The sequence below is a fragment of the Desmodus rotundus genome, chromosome 2 (assembly GCF_022682495.2).
Source record: "Desmodus rotundus isolate HL8 chromosome 2, HLdesRot8A.1, whole genome shotgun sequence".
Lineage (NCBI taxonomy): Eukaryota > Metazoa > Chordata > Mammalia > Chiroptera > Phyllostomidae > Desmodus > Desmodus rotundus.
This window is the reverse complement of record NC_071388.1, coordinates 103,844,734-103,857,959: the sequence shown is the minus strand read 5'-3', so window position 1 is coordinate 103,857,959 and position 13,226 is coordinate 103,844,734. Positions and strand designations below refer to the sequence as shown.

Below are 13,226 nucleotides of genomic sequence, written 5' to 3'. Positions count from 1 at the left end.
GGTCAACAGTTGTGACTAGAATACCACATGGGGGAGGCTTTAATGTATTTAGCCTTTTAGTTCAGTGATTTGTGCACTGGAGGCCAAGACTGGCAAACTGGGAATGAAGCTCTGCTGTGGGTGATTCAAATAATATTTTAGGTGCTGGTTTTATTTCCTGCTGATTCCCTTTCATGCCGGCTCTGTGTGATGCAGGTGAAACGAACTAAAGTTACATTACCCCCTCCTCTCTTGCAGCCCTTTGTAGAAGGTGCTACTGATCGTGCCACCCAATTTTTAAAAAATATGTAATAGAAGAAGCTTGAGGTAATTTTAACTTATCAGACACTGTATTTATCTGATAACTTAGTAATCACTCCCTACCTCCTATACACAAATACACTTTGTGATAGGGGAAGAGAGTTCAGAGTCTCAGATGGAAGTGAGTGGGGAATGGTGAGCGATAGCCTTTGTTTAGCTAAAAAAAAAAAAAAAAAAAAAAAAAAAAAAAAAAAAAAAAAAAAACGTCTAGAGTTTACTTGGCTTACATTATACATAACTAAAAGGAACTACTGAAGAATTTCTTTCTAGAACAGAATGTATGCTTCAGGGTAAATGGCCAGAGAAGAAAAGACATTTAGACTTGGGAAATGCAGCACTGCCTCTAGGGTCTTTTGTGTTTCCTGAATGAAATGATTCTTTTTGACCTATCCTGCTTTGCAAATTCCCTTTGAAAACCAGTATAATGGCCAGATTGGTAAAGAATTAACTTTATTTCTCCTCTAATTTATTTCGCCTATGATTTCTCCCTCCATAAACAGGTGAGGGTTTTTCGTTTTTTGTTTTTAATTTGAGCTGTCCTTTTTGGATATTTGATCCCTTGAGGCTAATGATGTAGTCAGATAGAGCCTTGGATTTAGAAGTCCTGGTTTACTTTTATCTGACAACATTGACTCACTCTGTGACTGTGGGAAGAATGATTGTTTCTTTTGTTTTAGATATTCTAACTGTGGCAGAGGTAGTCATTCTTTTGGTTAAACAGCCCTTTAATAATCTGAAATATATGCATACTCACCAAATTCTGTGTACAAATTCAAGTTTGTAAACCACATGACCCCATTCATGATTCCCCTGTGGAGATGTCTAACCTCTAGGCTGACATGATTCCCCTGGGTAGTTGAGTAACGTCTTCATGTTATGAACGCAGAGGAGAATTAGTTTATGAAAATCATAGAAAAAGCAAGCATAATAATTTCTTATTGTTATGCACAACTCTGATCTTAACTCAGATCATCTGGCTTTTCTACTAATAGAGATAATCCCCTTTCTGAATCAAACAGAATTTGGTCTCTCTCACATCAACATCTGTTACCCTAAAATAGATTGGCAAGAATAAATTTTTCCAGAAGTCATTATTCTGGAGGGAATTTTTTCAGTTAGAGAGACCCTAAAGTCAGAGTACTAATCATTGGAGAGTTCTGTTTTGCTCAAGACTGTGGCTGCTTTTACATTTGTTACATTATCACCACATCAGTCAGTGGTGTTAGGATAAACAATGTGATTTAGGACTGAAAGAGTGAGGAAGTCAGGGCTTTAGGCTCAGCTCTCCTGCTTATTTGCTCAAAGGATGACTTCTAGCACCTTCTCTTTCCTAAGCTTAAACCTCTCTGTTTCTAGTTCTAAACTTCTCTTTTCACAATATTCCTGTCCAGTGGGTACCTGGACATGTGTTTGAAGTTTGATTTATTTTGTTAATTGCTTTATAAATGTTTGTGGCAAATTTTAAATCTTCATTCCCTTCTTCTACAATTCAGTCAGTAAATTTAGGGAATATACATTTTTATATACTCTATTTTGCAGTATGGGCCAAAGTACTATTCCGGAAGAAAAAAAGAAACTGAATGTCTAATATATATTTGGTACTGTGTTAGATTAGTTTATATACAATATCTCATTAATATAATAATTGAATTGACTATATTTTACTGTTTGCAAACCAGATTAGTGTGTAGATACATAGCAGGGGTTTTTTTTGTCTTTTTTCTCTCTTTCAGTAACTCTCTAGTTGAAAGATGAAAATTATATTAGTTTGAAGCTTTCTGTGTTTGGCCTAGAATGGCTGCCAATGAGCCAGGGGAACCCATGGGTCTGGTAGGCTGTTATGTCACATTCACAACTATATATTTGCAAACCAGTTTTGAAGTGAGATCTGCTAAAAATAGTGACATTTGTTTTTTGCTCTATATTAGAGAACAAAATGAGTGTATGGCACTTAAAAGAAAATAGGTAGTGTTTTTTTTTAATCTACAGAGCATTACCTTAGATGTGATTATATTTGTTTATCTTTTGGCCTTAGAGCAAAGTCTTAATTTCCTGTGGTGTGAACTCCTTTGGCTGTATGGTGAAATCTTGTGGACTCCCTTTTTGAAATAATAATTTTATATGCAAAAATTAAAATACATAGAATTATCAAGGAAACAAATTATGTTGAAATATAGTTATCAAAATATTTTAAATGTGTGATATAGCACTTATGTGCTTTTTATTAATATAATAAATAATGTTTACTGTCAGTGGGACTTATAACTAAAATAATTTTTATTAAAACAAATTTTTTATCTTCACCTGAGGACATTTTTTCATTGCTTTTAGAGAGGGAGGAAGAGGAAGAGAGAGAGAGAAACATTAATGTGAGAGAGAAACATTGATTGGTTGCCCCCAATGGGGGATCAAACCTGCAACCTGGGCATGTGCCCTGAACAAGAATCAAACCCGTGACTTTTCAGTCATGGGACTGTGCTCCAACCAGCTGAGCCACACCAGCCAGGGCACTATAATAATTTTTAAACGATCATGTGTTTAAATAAGATATTTGTAACAAGTGTAATAATATGGAAATATCTATGATTTCTATTGGTTACAAAGTCTATTATTCTACTGAGTCTACTATTACGGTTGTGGCTTATGTTCATAGTTGAAGGAAAGGTGAGTTTGTCAGAGGTAAGTAAAAATAAAGATATAATTTTGGAGGGTCCAAATCCCAGGCTTCCGGAATTTATCACAGACTTTGCTTTAGAGATATGAATTCCATAACCCACTCTACACAGAGCACACTCTAAACACAGGGTTTACTCACTGAATCTTCTAGTACAATAGAACAGTGGCAAAGCAAAATCATTCAACTGTAGCAATTATTACAAGTGTCCTTTGTGATTTTTAGGATAATCTCTTTCCTGAAATATCCTATTGTGTGGCCAGGACCAAGTATAAGCTTTATTTAGTTCAGAGCTAACCGAGAGTCTGGCACAGAAAAAGTGCCCACTCATTGTTTGTTGAATAAGGGTGGTTCTGAAGAAATGAGAAAAGAGATCAAGTTCAAAGCTAAGCTTTTAGATGTGGCAATTTACTGGCCTCAGATGTTGAAGAGTAACATTGAGCTCTGCTTTAAAAGTAATCTGTCAGCGCAGGTCATGCTGTGAAATTTACCTTTACATTTAGAATTTCCCAAATCAGGCATTCTTTTAACTTATTCTGTATAGTGTGGTGACATATACAGGTTAGTGACATAAACTAAAGTAATCCTGTATCAGAAAAATATGGTACAATTTCTTGAAATAATCCTATTCCTAGTACTGCTCTCCTTTTTAGAACTGTTTGCATAATCTAGGTAGAATTTGCTACCGAATTATTGATAAATCTGCCCTATCTTTATCTAGGAGAGGAGTTGACAAATTTATTCAGTAAATGGCCAGGTAGTAACTATTAGGCTTTGAAGGTCATAAGGTTTCTGTGGCAACCACTTAACTCTGCAGTTATTACACAAAAGCAACCATAGACAGTGTATCAATGAATGAGCATGGCTGTGTTTTAATAAAACTTTAATTACAAAATCAGACAATGGGATATTTTTGACCTGTGAGCGGTAGTTTGCTGACCCCTCTGACCCCTGATCTAGGATATATGATGGTCCCTGAATCCAGGACCTCCTCCCCTGTATGGGTTAGACATATTCTCCCTCAAGTGTCAACAGCATTTACACAAGGGGTAATGTGACTGCAGCGTCATCTGTGGAAAGGCTGAGCAGATCTATCTATCCATCTATCTATCAATCAGGTGACATGATTAATGTCAAGAGTATTAGATGCACTTTAACCTACAAGTTCACAGAACTTGCCTCTTAGAGCACCACTTATTAAGCTTTACAATGGTAGAAGTTGGTAAAGATCCCAAATATGAAGTATACTTTCTCAGCTTTGGAACTGAGCATTGGTATTACCAGAAAATTACTGAGCACAGGGTTTTACTTAGGAAGGTAATATAGGCCCAGAGATGGAGAAGCAGGAATAGAATGCAAAGGACAAATTTATGTCTCCTCTTTTTATAGATAGTTCTCTGTAGTACTTAGTCAAATTTGAATTAGATTTTTGAAATTTGAAGAGTATATGTAACTACAATGTGCTACTGTTTAGGTGGTTACATAGTTTAGAAGCAGAGTCTACCTTCTTTATCACCCTGGGGTGCTTACTAGTGCTACTAGTAATAAGGAGATAGAATGAAGGGGATTGGGCAGAGTCCCAAAAACTGCAGTTGTGGAAGACGTTCATCTTCAAAACACAAGCTTATGCACGCTAGTGCCCACATTTTGTCTCCTTCAGGACATTCGTACTGAGAAAAGACTTGACTGGATTTATCCTCAGTATCTTCTCACCACAACTCCTCCCTGCTCACACTCGTTTCCACTTATTCTCTACTTTCTTAGTAGCAAAGTTGGTGCATCCAAGCAGGCATCTATTGGAACACTGAAGAATAAAGCAAGCAGTGTGTCCTGGGAGGTGAGTCAGCAGAAATGGAGCCAGATTTTGTGAGTGAAAATAGGCACAATATTGCATTCTGTATCTTGAAAGCAATTACAGACACTAATGCACTTAATAGGCAGGGTGGTAGTTGGTGGTGGTGGTGTGGGCAGTTATGTCCATGTTTAGAATATGTGCTTGAATGGAGAGTCGGAGTGACTAAGATAAAGCAACTTACTAGGGACTGAATAGGTAGTGTTAGAAAGATCAGGCCTTACAAATGCTATATTTTGGCTGCTAGCTCCCTTTGTCTTTCTTTTAGTATAGCTTCTTTTAACAAACTTTTAGAGGATAAACCGCTAAGGAAACAGGAAGTTTGGTCCACCCTAATGGACTCATGAGGAAGGCTTTATATTCTATAACTACTCTCATTCTGATTCATCTCAGTTTAATTAATGTTGGTGCTATGGCTGGAAGCCAGGATTCACTTGTGAAGTATTAGGCAATACCCTGTTCCCCACCCTCATTTTGATTTTTGTACTGTATTGGCTTTCAGGAGGTGCCATCTTTTCCCAGCCTCATTGCCTGCTGGACAAACTGATATTAAGCCAGACTGTATGTGTATTTATTTTCTTCCCCCTCTTAGAGGTAGATATTTAAAGCCACCTCCATTTTCAGGGCCATCACTGTACCTTTACTTTAATGGCATTGGTTGGTTACAAAGGTGCCGTTATCATAAACAGAGAATTTGGAAAGTATGATCCTTGTTGGAGGTATTCAGTGGTTACCGGGCAATTGTGGAGGTTGTAGAGGCGGTGTAGTTTTAGGAATGCTCAGTTTCAGTGTAATGAGTTAAAAGCCAACATGTGTTTACTGTCCTCAGTGTGTCCTCATCCTTCCACTACCTTTTCTCAGTAGCAAAGTTGATGTGCCCTAGAGGGCATGTACTGGAACTTTAAGGAAACTGGGGAGAATTTTTTGGGCATTAATAAATTATTCTATTTGCTTTTGGGGGCATGTTAGTAGATGTGAGGGAACATGGGGATAGCCTAAGAGAGCTCGTGAAAAATGAAAAACCTTGAGAGATCTATAAAATCAAAGTTTAAACTTTAGTAGTAGTTCCAGAGGAAAGGTGTGAGGATTAATCTCTATAATTTCTAAATTCTTTTGGAATGTCTGTGACCTGGGTGTTTTCCATTTCCTAAGAAAGTAGATAAAATATAGAAGTGTTGTACGTTAAAAACCAAAAAGTATCAGTTGTGTTTGTTCTAAATCAAAGGCTCTTAAGACTTTAGTTTGTCTAATGTGTAATGTTCAGTTGAAAGTAAAATGTAAAGTATAATGTAAGACACAAAGGTCATCTTTAGAAAACAGAACTGTATGTAAGCAGATAAGGAAAAATACTTTTGAGAGGATGAGAACGTTGTTGCACCATCTTTGATACACTTATAAATTGACAAGTACTTGACCTCTTACCATCAAAACAAAACAGTAATGTACATAGTGCTTTTCAAAATTTCAAAGCAGTTTTCTATACTTACTATATTTATTCAAATAGTTATTGAGTGCTTCCTGTGTTCCAGGGATCATTGCTACATATCAGGCACATTAATTATGATTTTTGTGTTCCAAGTGATAAGAAACCCAACTTAACTGAATTAAGCAAAAAGGGGATTGTATTTGGTTGGCATGATTAGTTCAGGGTCTGCCTTCTCTCATCAGCTTTGCTTTCTCTCTGTTGACTATTTTGAAAAAGGCTCTCCTCCTGGTCATAGGTTGGCCACTAGATTGTCACGGGACTGTTCTTAGAGCCATGTCTTCAGGTTCAGATCTACAAAGAGCCATGTGATAATCTTTGTCCAAGCATTCCCATCTGGTGAGTCCAGATACTCACTCTGATTGGACTAAGTCACATCACCTATCACTGTCTTACCCTCCCCTCTTTTCCCCGAGCTCTTTCCTACTCTGGCCCAAACCAAAACACGCCCCTGGAGTTCCTTAGTAGTCTGCCAGTAATGTGCCCAGTAGGAAGGGAGCTTTAGTCTTTATGAAAGATGAAATTAAATTCCTGCTTGGCACAGTGTAGCACATGGCCAGAGTTCAAGAAGTGGTTTTGATTAAATTCATTTATGACCATTTATTACTAGGCAGTGTAATGTCATTAAATACACAGACCCCAGAGCCAGAATGTCTGGGTTCAAATCTTGTTTTTTCTCTGCCTTAGGTGTGTGACCTTAGGCAAGTCATTTAACCTAGCTGTGCCTTAATTTCCTCACTAGCAAAAAAAAAGTGATAATAGTATTAACTACTTCATTGAATTGTTGTGAGGATTGTTATTTAATATATGTATGCTAAAGGCTTATAACTTTCTGGCACATAGGAAGTACTCTGTAAGTATTAGCTATAATTATTATCACTGCTTATCATAATACTCTTTGGGACTGTAATAGATAAATGTGGATCTTGTGTTAGTACAGTAAAACAGGTTTACATTGGATTGAATACCCTAACTCATTAAGAATTCTAAGTATATTCTCTATTCTGTTTTCTAAAGACACACTTTACTGTGTTTTACATGGTGCTAACCTAAAGAGTGTTAGGGATGGATCTCAATGAGGAAAGAGGGTTCTAGTGGAATGTCATGTTGGCATATGGTGACATATCCGTCCTGATCAGTATTTTCACTAGTGAGTTGGATGGAGACATAAAAACTATGCTTTTTAAGTTTATAGATTATATACAACTGTGATAAATAGTTAATATGACAGATAGTGGTCAAGATTTGAAAAAAACCAAATGTGTATAAACAAAAAGTTCAACAAAGTTAGACTTTAATAGGATTATGACCAACAAAATGAATAAATATATTTCTATATAATAATCTCTGCTTGAATGCCCTGGAGTGCCACAATGAAATGTTTCCTGAGATCACCCAGTCCTTTTTCAGATAATGCTTATTCCTGAAAAAGTTTTTCTTATGTTTAGTTAAAATTTGTGTTTAGTTAAAATTTGTGCGTCTGTATTTTTCAACCACTGATCCATGTTCTATTGTCTGGACTTTCACAGAGCAGTGTCCCCCTATCTAACATGATAGGCTTTCAAATATTTAGAGAGAATTACCAGGTACCTTCTGTATTATATCATATATAATACTATAGTAGTAAGGGTATGTAGTCTGCAGACAGGCTGACTGAATTTGATTTTTTAAAAAAATTTGATTTCTAGCTTCACTACTTACTAGCTGTGTGATCTCATCTTCTGCGCCTCAGTTTCCTCATCTGTAAAATAGTGATAATAATATACCTATATCAAAGTGTTGTGAATATTAAGAGTTTTAATATTTTCATTAAAGAATTTTTTAGTTTATTGATTTTTAGAGAGAGAGAGGAAGGGAGAGAGAGAGAAAGAGAGTGTGAGAGAGAAACATCCATTTGTTGTTTCACTTATTTATGCATTCGTTGGTTGATACTTATATGTGCCCTAACCAGGGATCAAACCCATAACCTTGGCGTATTGGGGTGATACTGTAACCAACTGAGCTACCTAGCCTGGGCTTTTAATATTTTTAAGGTGTTTACCTATATAGGTATTATATAAGTGCTCACTGTTAGGAGGAGTAATATAATGTTTCTTTCTTCTTTGTAGCTTGACATCAGACTCTAGAAGAGTTCTTGCTACACTAGTCATTTTAGAATAGGATTGGAGTAAAAAATAGGTGATATAGCATACTTCATATTTACCATACTTTTATATTAAGAGTTTACTTTTTATAATAATAATCATGGGGGAAAACTTGGCAAAATCTTTTTGGATATAAGGATGCATGAATACTACAAGGCAGTAATACTACTACTAAATAATAATAGCTAATATTTACAAGCACTTACTATGTGCCAGGGACTGACCTAAGGCTTTACTTACATAGCCCATGGATTATCCCATTTAAACCTCGTTTGTTAGATGATACAACCTAGGGTTGGAAGGAATTTGTCCAAGTTTTCATGGCCAGTAAGTGGTAGAGATAGGATTCGTACTTTTAATCTGACTTTTAATCACTATACTATGCTGATGGTGATGTTAAAGATTTTTACATTTCTTAGAATGGAGAATGGATACAAAATATTGATTAATATTGCTATAAACACTTGATTAGAGGTGTTTATATAAGGCAGATGAGAGATTTTGTTGAAGAATGTATGTACTCAACTGAAATACAGGTAAAATGTATTAGTATTACTATTATTTACTAAAGGCCTTTGTAATGTGTTAATATTATGGTTGCCTTGTGTTTTATTTTTTGTTTGTGAATTTTACTTTAGCCTTAAATAACTAGTCAGACAACTCCTTTCTCTTGCCTCGAGTCCTCATTGTGATATTTTATATTTTTTGTATTATTATTTTTAATATAGTGGAATAGATCCAGTGGCACAAGATCTAGCAACCCAAGATATTAATTTGGCTTTCAGATGTCTTTAAAACCATGCTGGCAGTATTTTAAATGGGAGAAGGAGTGCCTTCGCTTATCTACTATAATGATATTCACCATGTGTTTGGCTGGTTAAGTTGACTCATATGACAAGATGGTTCAGTACGTCAGGAAGTAAGCAGTTACAAAACAAAGCAAATTTCTATTACTGGTATTTACATTTTACCACAATATAAAACATAAAACAAACAAGAAGGCAAAGCAAAACCTGAGTGGGGAAGGAAAGATGAATTACAAAGTGGCATGAAGAAACTTGAGAGTGATAGATATGTTCATTATCTTAATTTTGATGATTTAATGGGTATGTAGATATGTTAAAACTCATTAAATCATATACTTTACATATGTACAGTTTGTCATTTGCAAATTATACTTCAGTAAAGCTGTACAAATATAACACACATTACCCCTTCCCCCAACACAAACAGAGAGCGAAGACTTCTGGGAAATTCCTATAAACATGACTTCGGATGTGTAAACATTAAGGAATTTAAACTTGCAATTATGGAAAATAACTGATGAAAATATGAAATGGCATTTACCTCCTTGATTTATTATGAACCCTTAAAACTTTTGTATCGTGAATGAAAAGTACAAGTACCTTTAAAATACTACCTATTTGTAATGTCAAAGGAAGGAGGAGCAGATATTTAAAAATTCTTTATTGCTTAAGTTGAAAGGTTACCAGGAAACCCTAGCTAACCTATCCAGTAGGAAAGATCTAAACATCTATATATCTGACAAATCAGGCAGCCTCTGAACCAGTAGCCACAGTCAGTTCTATTTGATTGGTCCTGGGGCCTTGTTTACCTTTTAGTAACTGTGACCTTTTTTTATTCCACTGCTCAGTTAGGCTGGCCTGACTTAAGTGTGAAAAAACACAGAGGGGCCTGGCTGGATAGCTCAGTTGGTCCTGCCAAGGTTACGGATTCGATCCCCAGTCAGGGCACATACAAGAATCAACCAATGAATGCTTAAGTGGAATAATAAATTGATAGTTTCTCTTTCTCTCTCTCTCCCTCTCTCTCAAATCAATACATAAAATTAAAACAAAACACAAGGAACCCATGCTGTAGAGAGAATGTTCTTGATATAAAGAAACAACAGTAATGAGACAGCTTCTTTTTAAAAATCTTAGGTTTCTGGAAGATAGCAAAATATTTTGGTAAGGACTTAGGAATTAGGCAATCCTGAATTTAAATGCTGGCTGTTCTACTTACTGGCTGTGTGATCTTAGATAGGTTGCTTAACTTACCTGATCCTTAGTTTTCTCATTTGTAAATTGGGGCTAATAATACCTGTATATATGTGTATTAATAGCCTAGTACAGTACCTGGAACATAGTAACTATTCAAAAAAAAGATAGCCATTATTATGACTGTTGTTGTTAACTTACTTCCTTGTAAGATATTTAGATTACTAGACGTACTTTTTGGAATATATGTTATCATGTATTCTGAATGAAAGAGTAAAAAAGGAGAGGAAATCAGTTTCTAGAGACCCTAAAGAGTGCCTCTCTGTGCAGAAATTGTTATAGAGCATTTTAAAAATTAAATTTTTTATTAAAAAAAAAGTAAAGCCTATAGAAAAGTTGAAAGGATATCAGAATGAACTCTTATGCCCCACCTAGATTCATACATTGATAACATTTACCATATTTGCTTTACATTTCTTATATGTAACATAACATATACATTTTCCTTTTTATTTTTTTCTGATGGTAAATTGCAGAGATTATAACACTTTATCCCTAGATATTTCAGCATTTATCTTCTAAAAACAAGGACTGGTTTTTAGAAGACTGGTATGGCTTAGTGGACTGAGCACCAGCCTGCCAACCAAAAGGCTGCTGGTTTGATTCCTGTGGTCAGGGCACATGCTTGGGTCGCAGGCTGGGTCTCCTGTTGGGGGCATGAGAAGGAAACTGATCAATGTATCTCTCGCACATCGATGTTTCTCTCCCTGTCTTTCTCCCTCTCTTCCTTTGTCTCTAAAAATAAATAAAAATCTTTAAAAACCAGTTTTTTACATAATGTGCTATAAAATCAAATCTGGGAAGTTAATGTTGATGCCTAATATTACCTGATATATAGTCTATATTCAAATTTTATTGATTGTCCTAATAACTATTCTTTATAACAATTTTTCCTCCAATCTAGAATTTTGTATTACATTTAGTTTTCATTTCTTTGGTTTCTTAACATACAACAGCCCCTCAGGCTTTTGTTGTTTTTCATGATTGTCGTTTTCTGAAGAATGCAGGCTTGTTTTGTAGACAGTCCTTTAATTAAGGTCTGTCTGCTTATTCCTCATATATCCATACAGGTTATGCATTTTTGGCAGATAATGTATCCTCAGTGCTTCACATAAGGAGGCATTATTGATGATGTTAATTAACTTTGATCACTTTGCTAAGAGATTTTTTCACTGTTATAAAGGTAATGCTTTCCCTTTGTAATTAGCAAATAATCTATGGGGAGATACTTTGAAACTGTGTAAATATCCTGTTCCTCTATAAACTTTTTCCCAGTGGTTTTAGAATTCTAAAGATCTTTTTTACATAAACATGTGGTTTCGTTACCTTGATTGAAGACTTCTTGAGAAAATAGTTTTTACTTTAAAAATTGTTATAGTACCTTGTATACAGTAAGTACTGTTTTTTTTAAGTTTTTTTTTTAAGATTTAATTTATTTATTTCTAGAGAGAGGGGAAGGGAGAAGTGGAGAAACATCAATGTGTGGTTGCCCCTGGCACACCCCCAAGTGGGGACCTGGCCCACAACCCAGGCATGTGCCCTGCCTGGGAACTGAACCTGTGACCCTTTGGTTTGCAGGCTGGCACTCAGTCCACTGAGCCACATCAGCCAGGGCACAGTAAGTACTATTAACTGATCTTGAGCTGTCTGTCACCAGATTGCTGATTACATTTCTCCAGTGGATTTTGTCTGCTTATCCTGAGAAGAACTTAGTGGATACTTAGAGAAGTCTTGTCATATGCAAGTGAGAGATGCTCCCTAAATGGACTGATATAGGCATTCTTCTCAGGCCTCTCAGACAGTGAGATAAGAATAGAAATACAGACCTGAATATTTTGAAGTAATAATAATAATGAAGAAGAAGGAGAAAAGCTCTGATCATCATCACTGGAAAAACTTGTAAAAGTATAGGATCCTTCCATTTTAATTTGCATTTGTGATGCAAGGGAGTTTCTGGGTGGTGTTCATCTTTCACTTTAGACTCACATGTTTTTTCTTTGTCAGCCTAATACTTAGGGCATTAGGGTGTCACCTTCAGTCTCTAAGAATTGGGTCAGGTTTCTTATAGATCTTGTCACATTGCCACTTGGAATTTAACTGGAGGAAAGAAAGTAAGGCTGAATGCTTTTGTTTAGATGAGAAGGGCTTATTAGATAGAGTCAGTGAGGCAGAGTGGAGCATCCTCATTCTGTCTGGCAGTTGATGTTTCCCACCTCTGCCCTGAGGGTCTGTCTTCCATCTTTCACTGTACCATATCTTGGGCAGAGATGGCAGCTGATCATAAAATTCCTCTGTCCCTAATTTCTGGTTAATGCCTAAAATTTCATCAATACCAAGAAATTAAGTTGTTTGTGTAAATTGTTACCCAAGAAAAATGCAGATATCCTTGCTGGGGATTGGAGAGGTAGCACAAGGCAACATCTAAACATGAAATATCAAACATTCAGACCTTTTATATGATAGCCGGTTGCTAAAAGCCCTTTGCTAAATGAAACAGTGATAAATAAGATTTTTCCTGGGGGAGGGAGAAGCCTGGGTAGGGTTTTAATAATTGGGGGCTGTGAACAAATGTAAGGGGCTTAAGACTCTGAAAGAGTAAGGGGAACTGTGTATTGAAAAAAGAAAAGGAAGGGCATTTAAAAGATGCAGTACATTTACACTACAATTTCTATTGATCCTTAGTGGAGTGGTCTCTGAAATCTATAGAGCATTT

At 35.9% G+C, this 13,226-nt stretch overlaps 1 protein-coding gene across 6 annotated transcripts in view; it reads left to right on the top strand.

The window, feature by feature from the left end:
• PCYT1A (phosphate cytidylyltransferase 1A, choline) overlaps positions 1-13,226 on the top strand; it is an 84,752-nt gene that overhangs the window by 31,811 nt on the left and 39,715 nt on the right. Inside the window, exon 2 of one of the 6 annotated variants that reach the window (XM_045185810.2) lies at positions 4,739-4,811. The exons of the other annotated variants lie outside the window; for them this stretch is intronic. The gene's annotated coding sequence lies outside the window, so the exon portion shown is untranslated. The remainder of the gene's footprint in view (positions 1-4,738; positions 4,812-13,226) is intronic. 6 annotated transcript variants of the gene reach the window in all.